Source organism: Pezoporus occidentalis, unplaced genomic scaffold (genome assembly GCF_034315485.1).
Source record: "Pezoporus occidentalis ecotype Australia unplaced genomic scaffold, CSIRO_AGI_Poc_V1 ctg54, whole genome shotgun sequence".
Taxonomy (NCBI): Eukaryota; Metazoa; Chordata; class Aves; order Psittaciformes; family Psittacidae; genus Pezoporus; species Pezoporus occidentalis.
The window spans coordinates 4,869,117-4,890,229 of record NW_026915877.1 but is presented as its reverse complement, the minus strand read 5'-3'; the positions used below and the strand labels follow the sequence as shown (position 1 = coordinate 4,890,229).

Here is a 21,113-nt window from a genome sequence, read left to right as displayed (position 1 = left end):
ATTTAGGCTTTTTCCACTTAAAATGTTCTTTACAACTCATTTCTCTAATAAAATGTGGGCAAAAATTACTGTGAAAACTGTGACTTACCAGATAATTTATTTTTTTTAAATATATATATGTGTGTACAGTTCTGTCTTTTGATTCGGTCAGAAGTTTGTAGGGTCAGTTTTGCTGTGGTGCTTCAACATATCCCTTGTGGGGAAATGCCATGATATGCACAAGTGACAAAGAGGGGATTCCAAAATCACCTGAAAAACATAAGGAAAGAAAAAAGGTTATTCTCCTTTCCATTCCAACATCTGCAGAAACAGGGGGGCAGAAAGAAATTCAAGAATACTTTCATAAACATATTACCCATTCTTAGAATCAGTGTCAATGATCTACACCACTTCTGTATTCAGGCTGTAACTCTTCATGTACAAAACGAAAGATAGTAATGAGTTCACCTTGAAGGAAGTAGCTTTATCAATATCACAAAGGCTCTCTTTATTTTTAATTTTTAAATTGCCTACTGTAAAAAGTAGACCCAAAATAAGCTTGAAAGCATTACTGGAACATTTTCTTTTGTTACATTTTGACTGCATTAATAGAAAAACCGCAACAAACGAGCACTGTAATCCTTTGCAACATACATTCCTTTATGGCAAATCTCATTAATCATTTTTTCCTTTTTGTATTTTCATAAGCATTCGCGTATGTATCCTAGTGAAATATGCAAAATGCATATGCTATGTATCAATATGTATTGTGCATTCATATGGCTAAGTAAATGTCTATAGCATCGTATCTTCATCTCAGGTGGGCAGGCAAAGTGAGACATACATGCAAACCAGGCTCTGAAGTTTGAAGATCTGCTATAAGACATAGAGGGTTTTATTTGCCATGCATTTCTGCTTCCTATGTAACAGCAAACCAAATTAAATTATGGTGGAGAAGACTTGAAGATAGGAAACCCAAGTATAGTAACATCGCATGCGTATGTGTCAGAGATCCCTTTAAATAGTTCAAACTATTTATATCAGTGCAACATTCGAGGTATTGGCAATGCTGGGAGCATAAAACGGGGTGGGGGGACCCCTGGCAACATCCTTAGGATGGGGTTTGGGACCTGGGACCTGTCCATCAGCACCCAGCCTGGCCCTGGACATTGGAGTCCCTGCCACTGTGGGACAACCTGAAGAGAGCCTGTGAGTGGGGAAAGCTGCTTGCAAATACAGCCTTTGCAGTTCTGGGGAGCTTAAACCTCAGATCTGTTGGATGTTGCAAAATATATTAATAACTTTCTTCTTATTTATTCAAACTTAGTAAAAGAGTTGGGACTGGATGTGGAAATAGCAGAATACTAGAGAGAGCGGTTTTGAAGAACTTGTTCTTCAAATATTCTAAATGAGAATTTTCATTACATATTCAGCTAATTTTTGCAGATTGATGGCCTCATAGTGTGAGTAAACTTGAATAAACATAGAAAATACAGATTAACTTCATGATGTGTTGAAACCATTCCAATAAACAAACTATGTCCATGAGAAAAACTTTCAGCTCTTCAGGCACCTCCAAAACTCCGTTAAAATAACACATTCTATGAGCTAAATTTCCATGTAGGTAGTGCCACATGTGCACTCATCCCTGCCTTTTCAAGAGATTTGGGTTCCTGACTAGCTAGAGCATTTTCACCCGCATTATTTCCTGTGTGAGCTAAATCGATTTTTTTCGGAAGATGCGATTATTTTTTCAGAATGAGTTTCCATACAGAGCAGACTGAAGTCTGTACGCTCCTTCAGGGGACCTTTGTCCTCCACTATAATGCCCTGTGGAAGGTGATCGGTGGGACTGGTCTATGTTGCAGATGCAGTGATTTCTTCTTATTTCTGTATCTAATGAAGTAGCAGTTTGTAGATAAAGAATTAAAGGTATTTTTATAGTAAAAATGCTTCAAATATATGACTAGATAATAAACATTACTGTGAAGTTATAAAGATAAATTCAAGAGAGAGTTAAATGGCTCCTGGTTTCCTCTGCCAGAAGAAAAACCTTCAGGATGAAGGGGGGGAACTGTGGTTTAAGTGTAGTGGGCTTTTTAAAAACTGGTGTTAATTGACTATCTTTGTTCCAAATATTTTCCAATATTTGCAATGGAGAGAGATAAGCACACTTGGACTTGTGGGCTGACCAACCTCCCTTGGCTGACACTAGGAAAATGTTTTCCTTTAATTTTCTCTGGATATCTCTTAGTAAGTAAGTAAGTCTCTTCTTCTTTGCAGTCATTACAATTTATTGTCTGGACCACACTGATACCGGGGACTGCGACCCCATTGTGGTAGATCCTGTGGGAGCAGGCAGAGGGGACCCTGTAGCAATTTATGCTTTTGAATAATGGAAGGGACACCTTAAATTACGTTGTCTTCAAATATTACATGGAAGTGTAAGATTTGCCATCGTGGATCAGAGTGCTGGTCGATCTCACTGGGGTTTCTGCCCTGCAGCAGCCACCAGTGACCAAGGCATGGTCCCTCCTCCTTGTGTCCACCATGGCAGCATCCTACCTGCCTCTGTGCAGTGATGATACCATGTAGGGGATCTGGTTTCCCAATACCCACTGTGAGCACCCCATGCCCTTAAGCGGGGTGTATATATATATTCTTTACCACCTGTTTCTAAGCTACTGCTTTGACAAAAAAATAGCTTTTCCTTCTTAATTAAGCTCTCAGGATTTTCTCAGATGTATTCCTCATGATATTTCCCCCATTTTTTTCTCTTCTCATATACACTGATTTAAATAGTTTAACTAGGTTTGATTTTATGGCTCTTCCTTTTGCATTATACACTGTATTTTCAAGTAGATATTAAATAAATGTGACAAGGTGATGTGGTCCTTTAAATCTAGCTTAATTTTACTATGAATACTGGTGAGTGAGCCCGCAATGGCTTTCAATGGCTTGCATGTCTGAATGTTTCTTTGCACATGGGTGCACGAAAGGGCTCATTTCAATGTTCTGTGTAACACTAGATCTTTTGTGAATTTTCTCATTCCTGCCTGGGTCTCTTTTCACCATCCCTTGCATTACAAAGTCTTTCTCTCCTCTGTCAAACCAATCTTTCCTTACTCTTCAGCCCTTCCCACAGATGTTGGTAAAACATCAATGAGAAGTCTCATTTGCTGGAAGTTGGGATTATGTTTCATATCTGTTTCTGTTCTTTCCCTGTGCTGCAGAACATGGGCAGCATGTGTGTTTCTCAGCAGTGTATTATGGGAAGCGAGGCTGCCTGGAAATGGACTTTTTTTTTCTGTGAGAAAGAGAGAGGATTTCCTTAAAGTAGCTCCAATGAAGGCTGATAAGTGATCAAAAGAATTCCCTTACTGGAGTTTAAGATGGTACTGTGAGGAGGAGAAGTCCCCAGTGTTAGGTCTCCCTCTTTTTCCCAGAGCAAAGTCCCTCTGTGGAAGCAGATGGCAACACCCAGAGAGACTTGGTGCAGCACTGAGAGTGAGACTCTGGCTAAGACCATGTGTAAACAGTGTCATAAGCTCTGCCTTACCAGGACACTAATCCATGAAGATATTAAAAATGTTACCTGCATCACATTGCAGTGCTCTGATTGCAGAGTCGGAAAGCTGTGTGGTCTGCAGGGCTAGAACCAGGGTCTCCATCCTGTGGCCACCCAGAGCAAGGGCCCTGCTTGCAGAGCACCCTTGGTGAAGAGTGTGTTGGGTTTGGGCTGGGACTTATGCTGCTGTTCCTGATAGTAGTCAATAGCCTCGTCATTGGTGCACTTTCCCATGGGTGGTGGGAGCAGGAGCCTGGCCATCTCCTCGGCTCCCATGGGTCTGCAGGGGCTCAGAAGCACCAGGCAACTGCCAGGTAAGGACATGTGGTAGGACTAGGTGAGAGTTGGAGAAGTTACAGCTTTTTCTTTACCTAGAATAAATATTTTACATCACTTTCTAATGCAGAGTGGCATAATATTAAATGAAAAAGCTATGAGGAAGGAATTCATATAGTCTCAGATATGAGTTCCTTCTCACCCTTTCCTGCCTACCCTCCTTCCCATCTACATAGTTTTGTTGTTTTTTTCTTTATACAACAAACGCAGCACAATACAAGATGAGCATAAATAGGAGTTTAATTATGAAAAGATTGTATATGGGCAAAGTGGTTTCAGAGTCCTTTGGCTGCAATTTTATGTAAGAATTATATGAAATTGCATGAAATAGGTGCTGATGTTCATCGTCCTTTGTCAGTGTCTGAAATAAAAATTCATACATGACATACACTCCAGGTGAGGCCACCTCTGTAGTGTTGTGAGCTGTATTTGATGTCCTAGGGTATTCTTCATCAGCAAAGCAACATTAACAAATTAGAGTTTCCATGTACTTCAGTTTAACGTTTTTGAGCTTTCCAATCTCTGCTTCTTATTTATTCAAAGGAAAAATATCTTTCTCCTTGACAACTGTATGTGGTTATTCAAAGTCCATCTGCAACTTGGGTAAATAAATATTAGTTTGGTGGGTTGTCCCACAGACTAGACATGAAACCAAGCATCTAATCCAGTGCCAAATTTGTAAATACCTGGGGCCAAAGTAAGGAACCAAGGTCACCAGAAGTTCTCTTTCTTTTTTCTAAAGAACATCAATAAATCTGCTAACCACCATTTCCAGCTTGGTGGGGAGTATTTTTCTACCAACTTTAAACACGATGGATTTATTTCATAAATATTTTTCATGTCACTTGGGTAGTAGTAGGTAGCAGCACATGATGGGCTTTTTGTTCTCACCCACTGGGTGTCATGTTACCATCTTTCTTGTGTTTATGTGTTTTTTAGTCTATTGTTTGCTTTATAAAATGGATGAATATAACAAAATTTTTTTGTTTTATTGAAACTGCATAAGAAAAATACAATACACAAAGGAATTTCTAAATCTTGGTTTATTTTTTTTTTTATTTTCTGCATTACAATACTGAAAAAAAGTCTGTCCTTCTGTCTCACTAATGTTAGTTTGATGATTATACTAATATTAACTGCTTTACTTGAGTAAGCAAAGAAAAAGTAAAATACCAGTCAGACCAGCTGCTAATTCACAGAGTGTTGTACTATGGTTATTAAAAATACCCAAAAGATGTACCTTTGTGGTTCCGTCTTTTGAATTAGAAGCAGAATATTAATTTAGGTCTGAAGCATGATTAAACATTGTAAGGCCCCTTAAGAATTTTCACCAAATTTTCTTGGATTTCTTTTTATTGGGTCTTCCTCGACTGTGTTTAGCTCTGTAATTGCTTTGCTCCTTTGTTGATAGGTTAAAGCACAATGTGATTTTCTCCATGTCATAATATTTAAGAGGATGGTTCAATGTTCCGCATGTATGATGTGCAGCTGAGGCACACAGAGACACAACAGGGGGAGCTTGCTCTGGGTTTTTTTTGTGGTTACCCCCCCCCTTTTTTTAGTTCTTCTATTTATGACACTATGCAGAAGGAAGATGCAGGATTTACCTGGTTTGGTCACAATGCAGAAAATGCAATAAACATCTCTAAGGGAGGAAAAAGGAAAGAGAATCTGCGGGGGGGTAGGGGAGGCAATCACTACCTAGAGGCATTTTGATACCCCAGATGCTTGCCCAACTGCTTCTGACTCTCCCTTCCCCAGGGGACTGCTGCTGGGCTGCAAATTTCACAGAATTACAGAATCACAAAATCGTTAGGGTTGGAAGGAACCTCCGGAGATCATATAGTCCAACCCCCCTGCCAAGCAGGTTACACAGGAACATGTCCACGAGGGTCACCTGCACTTTCACCATGGGTGCATGTTTACCGGAAATTTAGGAGACTGTTTTCTGAGGCAAAGACTCCCAGTCACAAATAAAATAGGATAAGAAATCCAGCTCCTTCCTTACACTTCTGTTTTGAAGAATGAATTCAAAACATAACATTTTTCAAGTTTCTCAGGGACAATCAAGAGTTGAAATGTAATTGTTGACATACATTAATCACATGCACAAAAAAAAAAAAAAGCATAAATAATTTTAAAAAGATCCCAGAGCATGAATGAGATGTTACTGGTAGAGTAAAACAAAATAATTTGGGGTCTAGCACTGAGGTAGGAGAGCTGCTGTGCTGGGATATTCAGCAGGGCTGGAGCCATCTCACTGTCCAGGCTTGGGATGTGGTGGTGGTGGTGGTCTGTGTTTGCAGAGCAAACATATCACCAGGGTAGATGCCCAACCAGAAGAGAAGTGAGAGAGGTGCGACTGCCCTACTGGCACAGGCCAAGGCTTGAAGCTGCCTCGGCAGACCTTGTGCAAGACACAGGATTGACAAGACCAACATTTGCTGCTTGGCACTAGGTCTGTAATTTAGGCATAAATTGTCCCTTGGAGTGTTCAAAATATGAGCATTGAGTAGGAGCTCTGCTGGCTTCTGGGGTATCTACAGTTCAAGGAGAGATGAGACCTCACTGGAGATGATTGGGTTTGACCAGTAGAGCCCAAGCGCTGCCAGAGCAAGGGATGGGAAAGGAGCAAGCAGTGTCTGGTGGACCTTCCAGGACCTCTCCAGGAAGGCTCCTAAGGAATGTAGTCTTCACCAAGAACCTCAATATCACTATGGAGGTCTGAGTGGTTTAGGATAATTTATTACAGCTTCTGGCACTAGCCAGGTTGGATGTAAAAGGAGCAGTAAAATGGTCCTCCCCTTGGAGGAGTTTTCTGCTCCATGGTGCAGCTATTGCCATCTGTCACCAGCACTTCTCCCAGCTTTTGCTGAGCAGTATCTCTGGGGGTTGCTTATGAGATTGCAAGGAAACTTAGGATGAAGTATGTGCAGTTGCAAACCAAGGATATAGTTGAAAGAGAAATATAACTTCAAGAGCTGAACATGAGGTTGATGGTGGTGGTGACAAAGAATGCAAGGAGGGTCAGAAGTATTGCGTATTTTGTGCAGGTCAGGATTTCAGGTGAAAGTTTAGCTAGAAATCAGTCCACAAGGTAACCTGTATATGTATTTTTCTTCAGAGAAAGTATAATCCTTAAAAGCTGAGGTAGGATAGTTTAAATTATAATGAGATTTTAAGCATCCATATTCTTAGCGTTACGGGGGAGGCCTCATTAACAATAATGACGGATATGCGTGTATATCACTCTGTGATCCAGAATGGTTTGAAAGGCCTAATATTTGGCTGTGGTTAGATAATTTATATATAGCACTACTAAAACCCTAATATGTCAGCAAAAATGTCAACATGGTTTTGGAGAGCCATTAGACAGATGTATTCAAACATGTTGATATCATTACTCAAGAAGGTAACAATAGTCTTCTATATGCATCAATAAAGACCTCCCTCTCCTCAGGTTTTAAAGAGCAGCACTGTTTGCTAAAAATACTGGAATTTCCATTTTACACAATGTAGAAAAGAGCTCTCATGAAACAGGACTGCATTACATCTGAGATGTGCCCCAAAACCACATTTAAGAGCAGAGTGGTTTCAGTAGTTGGTAAAAAACTAAAGTCCATTTTATCTGAGCATCTCCCATACAAGCTGGTATGAACAATAAAGCTGAGCTGAGAGAAAAGTAATGCTGAATATTTAGGTATGCAACCAGTATAGAGAATGAGCTAGAAAATCATTAGTAGTGATTTATGAAGATAGCATGGGCAAAAAGACCATATCTTAGGGCACAGCATAAGAAACATTCTTTAAATCCTTTATAAGGGAGGGAGAAAGGAAAGATGAAAATATTAACTATGTGTAGAAAAAAATTAGGACAAATTTTACCTGAATTAGGATACTAAATTTTCTTATCAAGTGGCAGGTTTTGCAAGAAGGGGTGGATGATTGCAGTAAGTACTATGGTGGCATCTCAGAGCATCAAAGCAAAAGCTTATTTAAGCTCAAAGCATAAATTGTCAAAACTGTTAGTGGGGGTTCCCACGACTTCTCATGGAAGAGTAGTGTGGTCACAGACGTGACCAGTAGACCTTGAACACTGTCAGAAGGAAGAACCAGGTGTCATTCGTGATTGTAATGTTGTAATGAAGTTAACCTTGTTCTCTACAAAGTTGGCAGCAGCAATTAGGATTTCAATAAGTACAGGAGTTGGGCTCAAATAATTATAAAAAGTCAGAGATGATAATTTCTGAAATGCAAACAACCCAGCCAACCCAAAAAATATGTTGTCCTGGTCTAGCTAGCACAGATCAACTGGTGCATTAATTAGCAGTAAGACTAGTGCAGACATCTCGTTCTCTGATTCAAGAGTGAAATTAAAACCCTTCAGCTAACAGAACGTACCAGCTGCTAGTTGGAGTTTGAGATCAGTATCCTCTCAAACTTTATCCACTTACGATTAGTGCATGTTTTGAGTTGCAGCTAAGTCATGAAATACCAGAAATTCATTTTTAACTGCTAATATTATCTCAGTCTGTTCAAATGAAATAAGCAATCTAACTTTTCAAGTTTCTTAAGACATAACAAGTTGGTTTTTTACAAATGTAATTAGTTGCATTTTTTAATTTGATGCAGTATGTGAAATTATGTAATTCTGACATAACACTTGATTGGCTCGTTTACCTGCATTAGCTTGTTTTTCTGAGGGCTTTTCAGCTGCTTTGGAAGCATGTTTCCTGAAAGCATTGATCTTCACAATCACAGAATGGCAAACCTTAGCCACACTCATGGGATAGTTTTGCATAAAGAATCCACAGTCAGGAAATAAAATCTTTAAAACTTCCAAAAGTTTTTCTTTTCTATTTAGTAAGAGTGCGCAGTAAATTGTAACTTACTGAGGTGATATACATTATTTGAACATTATTTCTTTAAATCATCACAGCAAATTGCGCATTGGGTTAGATAATCCCTTCCAATAGCACACAGGCTTCACCCTCATGAGGAGATTTTGCAATTTGAAGAATTTTCTTTTTCTGCATTGTCATTATAGGAAGGAAACATTTTGCCTCCATTGATGGCTTTCATATAAATTGTTTTCAGAGCATGTTTTAAATAAACTAAATCAAACTCAATAAACAAAATACAAAATTTGATGCTTCGAAGTTCTTGATGTTGTCTGAATCCAGCATTTTAGTAGAAAAAATTCAAAAAGCCCATTTTTGCATTGCTATGAGTATGCAACCTTATATTGCTACCAGTTTTGTCAGCAGTACTTCTTTTACTCCCTTTGTTAACTTTTAATTTCTTCAGGTAATTTCTGCACTGCTATATCTTTAGTCCTGGCAGGCACTTGTTAATCAGGCTTGTGTTAACCAGGTAATCTCTTCAGTGATTCAGATTATGGACAGGACTCCTGTCTACTGCAGGCGTGCAGGCAGGGTTGCTACCTTTGGGGATGAGCTTGATTTGCTTCCCTGCTATTTGAGGTGCTAACATTAATAATTAATATTATGAATAACAATCCTGGTTGTACAGAACTACTCTGGAAACTTGCTATCGTCATTGCCTTTATCACTTTTCCATATGGGAACTGGAAAATCACTCTGAATGTGTAGAAGCAGATAATATTCTGGTCCTAGGTATTTTCCTGAGGTTGTTTACTGACTGCTTGGGCTGGAATCACTAGATCTAATTGACTGGTAACAGTATGCAGCATCAGTGTGATTATTTTTGGAGTTATCTGTGCTAGGGTGGCTGTGGCGAGGAAAGGATGCTATAGATGGACAGTGACGTCTCTGCCACTTCAATTACAGCTGGTACTCAACTCGGTGTGCATCTCGCCCTGCTCCACAACAGCACTGGCGCAGCAGGGCAGCGGCCAGAGAAGCCAATGGTGAGAATGCTCGACAGGAGCTCAGCTGCGGGGACAGGTGCCACCACGCATGATGGCAGGGAGAGGTCCGGGATGGTCCACCACTGCCGTGCCAGAGCCTGCAGGGCACTGGTGGCTGCCAGTGGGGCAGGCACCCCACTTCCCCAGTTGCAGAGGGATTGAAGGGATAGGTACTACCTGGATGGTCAAAATCTGTGGAAATTCAGGATTTTAGATTATGAGAAAGTAAAAAAAAAAAAAAAAGACACATTTAGTTGATTGTTTTGATAGTTTTGTGTATTTTCTGGATCACGCCCCTATAATGACAATACGTATAGGATGCTTTGGGATGATCTGAATTCATAAAATGAACAAATACATAAAGCCTTGCAAAATTCTAGGAACCATTGTATTGGTGGTTTTTTTAAATGGTTTTATTTTTAGGTGAGGAAGTTGAAAACTGTGACCTACTGTACTACCTAGAAATGAAAAGTAGGTACTAAATATTTTATTTTTACCCACTGCTCTATTTATTCTTCTGCCTCAATTTTCAATCTTCATGTAAAGTTTGTGCATGAGTGTATGTGTACTTTCTCTCTATGAGCACATACAGTATCTGTAAGTGTGGGCTGGATTTAATAATTCAAAGTAATATGAAAACTTGCCAGTGTGGAAATAGGCTTGTCATTGGCTGTATCTGCTAGCTAGATATGATGAAAAAGTCTCATTTTTGAAAAAATAATCAAAAATTATCAGCTTCATTCGGAATTTTTTGAGTCTCAGAGAAGAGTCATCTGCTCTGCCTATATGCATTAAAACTTACCCATTGACACACAAATATAATGCTTACATTAAAAATGTATATGAATATTTTTGCATTGTACTCCTGTCATTTCTCATTCTCTTTTTTTGCTAAGATAGTAGCAAAAGAATGAGGTGGAAAGGATGCTGTAGTAATTAGTGGACAGAGTCAAAACATTAAAAGAAACACTGAGAGCACAATAAAGAGGAGTAGGAAAAAAACAAAACCCAAACCCCACTGAAACCCTGAGATCAGAAACCTGGGCTTGACTTCCACCCCCTGCCCATCTTCCGCTGGCTTCAGCAATCACTTGGGTGCTTGCCTCTATTTTTGTCAGATAGAAATGTGTTTAAGCATATGCTCAGTGTTAAACATATCTAAGCGCTTTGCGAAGTCACGAGCCGCTGGCCAGGCTCAGGGAAAGAAATGCTGCTCATTGGAAATGTTAGCTGTAGTCCTTTATCTTTAGCTCTCTTCATGATGTACAGTATTGTGTTTGTAATCTCTCAAGGAATATTAAGAGCATTTTGCACCCCCCCAAAAAAAAAAAAAGAATTCAAGGGATATCACCTGAATTACAGCATGGATACACAATGTATAAATATATACATATATATATATATATGTATGCACACAAAGAGGCATTAGATGCAGATCCCTGCACATCATGGAGAAAAAAATCCGTATCTTTGAGCACTTAAGTAATGCACTTAATTTTTTAAATACTTTGGCGATTGTATTTTGAAGGAAAAATTAAACCAGCTTAAAAGTTGTTGATACAATTAATATTCTAAAAATATAATCCTTTTTCCCTTTATATTCTCTCCTTAAAAAAAAAAATATATATATATATATGTATCTTATATAAATATAGTTACAGAGCATCATGATTGGAATTCCCAGGGGGAATTTTTGTGGAACTTCAGAGCAAATGTGGTTGACACTTGTTCTTTGTTACCCTTGGGCTACAGTTTTGATCATTGGCTGAATAGATTTATTCTTGTCAGCACAATGAATTTTTCACTCTTGTTGTAAGTAAATTTTACAATCCTTTCTCATGTATAAATGGAGTACAAGTATATTCAGGTGCTTTATGTTTCAACCAGCTCTGGTAAGGAGGAATACCAGCAGGTAGAAGAGATGAGACCTGAAATCTGAATTCCATGTTCATTAAATGATTCTGCAAAATGCATTGCAACTCAGAGGCCTGATTTCTTTCTTTATATTTCATGTAGATGGTAGGCACATGAAACTAAACAGCAATGGTGAAATAATTGGTATGAAGATGGAGAAGCTTAATTTTGATGAAGCAATTAGTAGTTGTTTCCTGATTGCTCTTATTCCTGTGAACAGGAGGTAAAGAAGATCATGTCACCTCTTTCAATTCTGAACTATTTCACAGCTCCCAAGACCTTTTGCCCTACTATTGGACACCAGCAAAAGTTGCTTTGAATTTTTTTAGAAAGTGTATTGAGACCATGGATTCTTAAGAAGGTTAAACATAAATTAGTCATAAAGCCAACAAAAGAGAGAGGAAAAGATGAGGTTGTACAGTTATCATCCAAATTTCTGTTTTCAAACTGCTAGTGTTTAATTAGGAAAATATGACCAAAATTCTTCTGTTCTTTAGAATAATAATAATAATAAACACTTTGGAAAACACTGCCATTTATAATCTCAAACATTAATGGGCAATGAGCTATGTAATGCTGCAGATCTGAGCAGTGTTTAAGACAACAAAGTGTTATTTGATAGTCTAGTCTTCCTGTGGAACAGCTCTTCTTCCTGCCTTTGATGTGTGGATGGTTTATTTAATCAATTATTAATCAAAGTTAGGGCATTCTTCTTATATATTTAGGTAAAAACTAAAAGATGCCTTTTCTTGCTTTCTTGTTTAAGTAAAAGTTTAAATAGAATGTGGAAATACTTGCTTTTGAACAAAAAATACATACTGGAGAGCTTCCAGTTTCAAGCATGTGAGCAGTATATCACATGTTTAGGAAAAAAAAAAAAAAAAAAAGAAGGGGAAAAAAATGGAATGTTTCTAAGTTTTGTAGCTCTGCCAAAGGCACCAGAAGGTTTCTGCTAACCTGCCTTGATACAACAAAAAGCAGGACAAATAATCTGATTAGTGTTTTCTTTAATGGGTGCTGAACCTGGTGTAGCAGTGGTGCTGCAGAGCAGGGCAGGCAGCCGGACACTCAGTGCATGGAGCATCTCGAGCAGTTGGTAACATTTGGCAGCTTAACACAGAGAAAACGACTGCTAGGGAAATCTCAACTGCTGCTAATTAGCAGCAATGAACTGTGGGTAAGGACAGTACATTTTAATGTGAGAAGAATTTTACAATAACCACCACACTGAAAGAAATAGGAAGAAATGCTCCCTAGCTGACCCTTGTGGCAATCTAAGCTGCGTATTGCAATAATCCTGTAAATTACTATGCTTTTTTATACAGTAACTTGGAGTTAATTAGTAATTTAACATTCCTCTAAGCTATTAAATGTCTTTCTTGCATTATATTATGTTGTTTCATGGTCTTACCTTAACACTAATGGGGTTTAGTTATATTTTCTCAAAACAGTAACAGTAAAATAAAATCGAGCTGGAAAATTAATTAGTTCTCTTTTACCTTTGATTTACCTGTTAGTAACAATTAAGCGGCAATGTACAGTTTTGGAGCAGTAGGAGGTTACGCAGAGATTAATAGACTCTCGGGATGTGCTGCTGGCGTTGGGTGGGGGATGAAGATGAGGAGTGGGTGAAACGTTGGGGACTGTGCTGCAGGCACTGCAGGCTCAGGGCTGAGGTGAGCTGAGGCAGGCAGGGAGGCATCACCATATCCTGCATCACCCCCCCACCATTAGTGCTGGTGCTCAGTGATGGAGACTAGCGGAACTTGGCAAAGAATCACTAGGGGCTTGCAGGCTGGGGGAAGCATCCCTGTGATGCTGGGGAAAGCATTTGCTGGGTAAGGCTGGAGCTATGTGCAATGTGCAATTTATTAATTCTTCTGTGTTGTCTTTGCAGCTGCAGGAATCCATGGACTAATTAGGGTAACCAACAATGATGAAACATGTGATCTGACTAAAGTTTAGGACATGATTATGTGAGGCATCAAGGAAAGGAATCTCTCAGATTAATCCAGCATGAATTAAAAGTTGGAATGCGTTATTGTCTCCCTTTTTACTTAGTAGTCATCTTTTCAGCTGCAATATTTGCTTCCTGTAAAGCCATCAGTCAGGCTGCTAAAGACAGTTTTCTTGCTGGCTGTTTATGAAACTGAAGTGTTTGGGTGTGAGGGAAGGTGAGAGGGTGTTTTCATTTTCAGTCAGAGAGATCAAGGTGGGCACCATGATGGCATGATTCGGTGGAAGCGGCTTTGGAAGGAAGGGAGAGGGAAAGGCACGCACTCAGGAAGGGCTGAATTCAAGAGCTTCCTGAAGACTTTGTCTCTTGGGGCTCCTGCTAAAAGCAGCACTGCTACCATTTAAAACCCCATTCTTTGCAGCTGGATTTGAGCATCCATAAAAAATTTATCCCTGCTTTAAGAGATTTCTGCTTTTCTGTCCTCCCCATTGTTAGACAAATTGAAGTGTGCACTCTGAAGGAGTGCGGCAGTGAACTGAGAATTTATTTACTCATTCGATTCTAATATTGAGAGAATCTGCTCTCCCCGTTCAAAGGGTAGAGCAACAATGCGAGTGACATCGGGTCAGCGGCACTTCACAGCTACCTGCGAGATAGAATTGTTCTCCTGGCAGATAGGAAGTGACTGAATCCTCTTTTTCTCATCAATGTCTATTATGATTGATGGCTCTATGGTCACACTGAATATGCCCTTTTTAAATAATTCACAATGTCATCATAGTACTAGTTTATAACTAGCCTGTTATTTTTACCTTTGTTCATTCACTAACAGGAGATTCGATAAATTAAGTACTATGGATTTGGGGAGCATTAGAACTGATTGAAACATTCATTTTTCTTTCTGTTTTCTTTTCTTGTCCTTTTTTTTTTTTTCTTTTCCCTTACAAGGTAAAGTCTTCCTGCGCACAGTAACAAAGATTTTTAAAAAGCCACAAGATTCAAGTATGATAATTCATTAAAAAACACCTTACAAAATCTACATCTTCTTGCTGATGACATTAATTAAAATATAAAGAAATCGCCAAAACAGTGCAGCTATCTTCACCTAGCTTGGATTAGATTTCGACTGCTATTCAGAGTGCAGTAAGAATGTGTTACGGACATCACAAATGCATATCGTAAGTTCAGGATGAGAACTCATCCTTAATTGATGCCAAGTATTATTCTTTGATTGTGCTGGACATAGTCCAAAAAAAGGGTGCTCAAATTGTATACCTGAATTATTTTATCATGTTTAATGGGTAAAATAATTAAGAGTGTACTTTGCAAATCAGATTTTATTTGTTTAACTTTGAAATTGGGGCTTAGTAAGTCATATTAGGTAGTAGTTGAGTATTTGTCATTTCTCACATAATGGTTGAATGCTGCTAATAATCAGTGCATGATAGCAATAATCGTATCGATTTCCTTGCCAAGGCTTTTTAATTAGAAGGTTTTAAACAATATTTACATTGCTTTGATTATTTTTTGTTAAACAGCTGTAAGTAAACATCTAATTCCTGCGATACTTGTGGTTCCCTCCACTGTCCCATTATCACATCAGGCCTGTGCCAGAGCCTTGCGGCGGTTCTATGGGACACCACTGAAAGGCATGAAAGAACCTCAGGGTATTTGCAGCAGGTTCCTGAGCAGTATTAAAAGGTCACAAGAAGCTTTTCTTGATGTAGGAACATCACCTTTAATGCAAAGGATATGGAAGAAAGTGTCCTTGGAAGAGTATGAGCTCCATCAGTTCAGAAAGGCCAACATTGTCCCCAGAATTGGAGTGCTGCTGCCATTGCTCCTCACCAAACCTTGCTGGGCCAGCTACCAGGAGCCTTCCTGTGGCTAATATGAATGGGAAAGCCTACAAATGCAGTGAATATAGAATAGCTGAGGTCTGTGGATCTGCTTCTCCATTTTACACTTGCTTGTTGCATTGGTACCTCGTCTAGATGGCTTAGGTGTGAGCCTTAGGAGCACCAGTATAGAAAAAGAGTCTTTTTCATGATGGTTTCCAGAATCAATATATTTAGAACTTTCTATGTGTGCTGTGAATGAGGCAGGATGCCTTCAAACAGGAGTGGGATTTTTAAGACTCTGCAGTTACAGTATAACAAAGTTTTATATATTAAAGCAGACTAAGCTTTTGGGAAGTCACCAAATTTCTGATACCCATTTTCACTGTTTTTTTGGCACAGTCATGGGCAGCCAGCTGGAAACTTCCAGAATGTGCATTCCAAATTTGGAAGTCACCAAATAGGTATGTTCTTCACTGGTGTCGTGGTTTAAGCCCAGTCGGCAACTCAGCCACGCAGCCCGCTCACTCACTTGCCCCCACATTCCTCCCCCTGGCTCCCGGAGGGATGGGGAGGAGAATTGAAAGACTGTAACTCCCACAGGTTGAGATAAGAACAGTTTAGTAACTAAGGTATAACACAAATCACTACTGCTACCACCAATAATAATGATGATAAGGGAAATAACAAGGGAAGAGAATACAACCGCTCATCACCCGCTGACCAATATCCAGCCTGACCCCAGCAGTGATCTAACCCTTGCTGGGTAACTGCCCCCAGTTTATATACCAGGCATGATGTGCTGTGGTATGGAATGCCTCTTTGGTTAGTTTGAGTCTGGTGTCCTGTCTCTGCTTACTCCTGGCTCCCCTCCTCCCTGGCAAGAGCATGAGACTCAGAAAGTCCTTGGTCAGGGTAAACATTACTGAGCAACAACTAAAAACATCAGTGTTATCAGCACTGTTCCCAGGCCAAAAGTCAAAAAGCACAGCACTGCACCAGCTACTAAGAAGGAGAAAAATGACTGCTACTGCTGAACCCAGGAGAACTGGGTGTGTGGAATGTTTTCCAGCTTCAGAAGTCATGGGGAGAAGGTCCCTGCCAGGTGCAGATCAGCTTCTCCATTCCTGTGTGTTGCCCTCCCAGAGGATGCTGTGGAAGGGCCTGGGCTCTTGCTTTCTACAGCCGTCGCAGGTGGGATGTGGAATGTGGAAGGAGAGTGTGGAAGGGATAACCCAGAACTGATGGAGTTAGAAATTGGTAATTAAGCTTCTGATGATGTATATGAGAACTTTTGATCTTTGATTTGCTGTTCAAATCTATTCAAGGTGCATATATGAAACATCTTGACTTTCCTTAGCTGGGGAGTCTTTTTCTGGTCTTGTTTTGTTTTGAGTTTTGGGATGTGTTGGTGTTTTGGGTTGGTTTGAGTTTCATTCTTCTTTGTGTTTGTTTTGGGTTGGTTGTTTTTTTTTTTTTTGTTGGGATTTGTTTTGGCTGGGTTTTTTTGTTTGGTTGGTTTTTTTCACCCATAAGGAGCCAAGAAGCCAGCTGCCTCTACAAAGATTCAAATTTCAGAGATCTTCAATGATACCTCGTGGTAGTGGTGATGATGCTGTAGCTCTGCAACTCCCTCTAGGACCTATGGTAGTAATTAATAAGAAGTCAAATTCTCAACTAACTGTGACAAATTGGAAAGCTGTGAATTCGGAGATAAGAGTGAAGGGTCACAGTTTATTTGTAACTGGGTTATTGAATCATAATAAGCACTTACAGCAAAAGCACCATAAAAGAAAATAGTAAGGTACAAGAACCCAGAGTAATTGGGTTTTCCTATACAAATAAGATCCATGTAGCAAAAGAATTTCCCTTTGAAGGAACAGTTATAAATTTGGGGTCTAGACTTTCCATTAGCCCCTCATCTTTACTAGCCCATTGCAAGATAGATAAAATTCATAAAACATCCTCAAGATTTGATATTGTAATCCTATTTTGTTATAACATTATTTCTCAATGTTCCCCAACGTGACTATAAAAAAATAACAAAATTGCAAGAGGAAAAATACAACATTTTACCTCTTTCATGAAAATATAAAAATTAGATTATTTTTTCTTTCAATTTTTTTTTTATTTTTAATTATTTTGTGGCTGATTTTTAATAATACTAAAATTCCATTTTTGTGCACCATAGGCTTAGGGAGTTGACCCGAAAAAAAACTAAGTAAATAAGGAAAAAAGTGTAATAAGGAAACTAGTAGTTTATTTTCTGGGGTCATGTATATGACAGTTGGAGTGTTAATAAAGGTGTAGCAGATAACTGCAAAACTGCTGTCAGCTTTAATATATTGCTGGGTTCTTGTTTAATTTTATTTTTCACCAGGATTTAGAAGCTAAACATTGCTAATGCGTTTTTGCTTATGTGTATTCATTGAGAGCTATTTACAAGGTCATTTTAGGAAACTAGCTTGGCTCCTGGAAAATTCAGTATCATTTTGAGAGCACCTGTGAACAATGCAAGTCTTCCCATCAGCAGGTGGGAAAGTGGAGGAGGAGAGAGGCAGGTTAGGATGTTGGCTGTTCCAGCTCTCAGTGAATCATCGTCCCAACACATCATGGTGCTTGTTTTAATTTTACAGAAGCCTTTCTGTATTCACCTCTCCTGTTGAATGCATTGTCAGGGTGATTGTTAGTCTACTTAATCCCTGTTGTATGACTTCAGGTGCTGTTGGATGCCACCACGGTGTTCAGTCCCCACACAATCTGTCCCAGGGAATTCTCACCCAACTTTCCCATGCCTACCTCAGCTGCTGTTTTTCCCATGCCTGCATCATCTGCTGTTTTTAGGTGGTTTTCTTTATACAAGCAGTCTGGGGGTTGTTTATAAAAAACACTTTGCTCTGAATCATTCCCCTCTCACACCCTGCTCAGCAGCCCATAGCCATGGGACAACCTCAGCTCCTGGCTGGTATGCAGTATAACCAAGGATGATCTATCCCTGGATTTCTCCAGCTTGAAGCCCAGGTAAACCTGGTCCTGATAGGGACCACTTCAATTCCTGGGAAAATACCAGACTTTTCAAGTATCAACCTGATTACTTTTGGTTTCATTCACACCCCTGCATAGTGTGCCTTCTCAAATTATTTCTGGCACAGGCATAGCTATAAGTGTTTGTGATTTTTAATACAGTATTTATGAAATGAGAATTAGCTAATAGGTGGTGTTGCCTGTGGTGGAGTCCTGAACTCCTCCATGGAGTTTTCCATGGAGGCAGAGCAGATCTCTTGCAGGGGCACTATAAACTGCATGGGGTGAATTACTCCTGCTTCACCAGGTCTGTGGAAAATTAGCTAAGTTTTCAGAGGAAGCAATGATAATGTTTTGATAAAATTTATTATTTTGTTTTATTTATTTTATTATTTTTGTGGTTGATAGGAAGGTGGAGATTTGTGCCTATGCTGGTGGACAGAGCAGTTCTCAGGGCTGCTGAGTGCTGAGCAGGGGCCCTGTTGAACACTGATCTGAAACAGCCAGATCAAGAGATGACGCTTTTCAGCAAGAACCAGCCATTCCTCCAGGAATGTTTGGAGGAATGTTTGCCATGTTATTAAAACCATTTTCCACTCCTTTTTTCATCCACTGCTTAGAACAGACAACTGCCAATTTAGGCTGAGATTTTTCCCTTCAGATGAACAGATGAAGAGCTCACACCATGCCTCAAATGTGGGCATGCACCAGAGGTCTTGGAGGGCATGTCTTGTGTGAGTTGTAGCTCACGTTCCACTTTTGTAAGGTTCCACATATCAGCATCGGTCTGAAGACTGTGGTAGTGTTACATTTGTTTGGTTGCATACTGTTTGGGATGGAAGTTCACCATGCTTATAGTGAGATATACATACTCTATAAAAAATCAGCTGGTGTACCTAAGGAGGGATTTATCAGTAATAAAGAGCTCTGGATAATGAAGTCAAAACAAACAACATCTTTCTAATAGATTTTTTGTTTGCCCAACATGACAGAAAATCTTTTATACCCACCCCACCATGTTTTTTGAACATGAAATTTTGCCTAAGTGGCATAGGCAGGTATGGCCATACCCCCTTGCTGTCACCGCTCTGAGCAGTTTGACTGCTGGAGAAGGCCGTTTTCTTCTTATTCTGTGACTGTCTCTGTGGTAGCATCGAGCAGAACTTGTCCCAGCTGGCAGAGCATCCTGGGGACAGAGCTGGCTGGTGTCAGGGAGTGGGGATGTAGGGTAAGAAGATGCCTGGTGGCCATCGTCCTTCTGGCTGCCCACTGACTGTCTGGTGGCAGAAAGAACAAAATACCCGCATGCATGACAAATGCTACTGTTGTAGAGACTGGTTGTGAAAAATCACTGTTAGGTGGGGCTGCCGTGTGTGTCTGATTCACAGTCTTTAGTTTATGAAAATTATAATTATTTTGATTTTTGTCCACAGACAGCTTGAAATGTTACAAAACTCTGCAGGTGCTCTCTGTTATAACAAAACCCCAGAACAGATGGTGCAAGGTACCAGGCCAGCTCAAGGGATTAAACACAAGGCTTTTGAAATTTAAAATTAAAGCTGGGTGATCTTGGGAAAATGTACCTGCCAAACAAGCTTGCTTAGAAAAAAAGTTTTCCAAGTTCTCCATACAAGCTGATTTAAATTCAAATGAGACAAAAATTGGGCACTTTAAAAGTGCTTAAGAGAGGATTAAAAGTCTGCGATCAAGAAAAAATGGGATGTATATGAATTATTTGTTGTTGCAGGAGGATTTGTTGTACAAAAGCACATTTTCTCTTCATTTTCTCAGTAGCGCTTCAGTGGATGGTATGGGAAAGGCTTTACTAACCTTTCCATTGTCTGCTGCTCAAAGTATGAATGAGACAGTAATTACACAAAGCCAGGCAGCCTCACCAGCGTTGTTGTTAGCAGGAATGATCTCCCCAAGTTCTGTAGTAGGGGTGCCCAGTGGTGGGACCATCCCAGAAGTGCCCCGCACTTGGTTCCTCTCTTGCTTTGTGGCAGCTGGGAAGCTGGGGTTTTGCTCCGTTCCATAGGTATAAAATTCATTCATAAACTTTGCAATTAAAAAGAAAAGGGCTCTCCTTTTGAATGTGCTCTACTTCCTCCTACAGCAGAGAGGAGCAGCATTGCAAGCAGCAGAGGGAAGGAGGTGCCCACTGTGAGCTGAGTGTGGTGCCGCGCTCCAGATGTCCCCTTTGTTTCAGCAGCATTGTTTCCCCTGCGTGGAGCAATTTCAATTTCTCATTGGCAAGGGACATTGTTTTCTGCATAATTTTTTTAAAAATCACTCTTAATCATGAGCCGTGTGGGGGCATTTAGGCTCACAATAAAGAAAAAGCCTACTGGGTGAAAAAACAGCAATCTCCCTGGCTTTGATGGCCTTGTTGGCCAGAATTTGGGACTCCAGCAAACAGTTTGCTACAGCTCTATTTAAAACAGAAAGGGCTGGCAAATACTGTAATGTTGGATGGTGTTTGCTAAAGCCTTTGTTAATATGTTAGATAACCTATTAATCACAAGTTTTATATTCATATGCAAAATGTGCCTGGAGGACAATTTAATCATTTATTACAAGCACTTTATATATTTACTTTCCCTTTCC

General features: G+C 39.7%; 1 long non-coding RNA gene across 1 annotated transcript in view; it reads left to right on the top strand.

Annotated features, from left to right (window-relative positions):
• Positions 1-20,063, top strand: part of LOC134173574 (uncharacterized) — an 82,458-nt gene extending 62,395 nt beyond the window's left edge. Inside the window, exons 2-3 of the long non-coding RNA XR_009968294.1 lie at positions 17,019-17,129; positions 18,915-20,063. This is a non-coding gene — a long non-coding RNA (uncharacterized LOC134173574). The remainder of the gene's footprint in view (positions 1-17,018; positions 17,130-18,914) is intronic.
• The last annotated feature ends 1,050 nt before the right edge of the window (positions 20,064-21,113 follow it).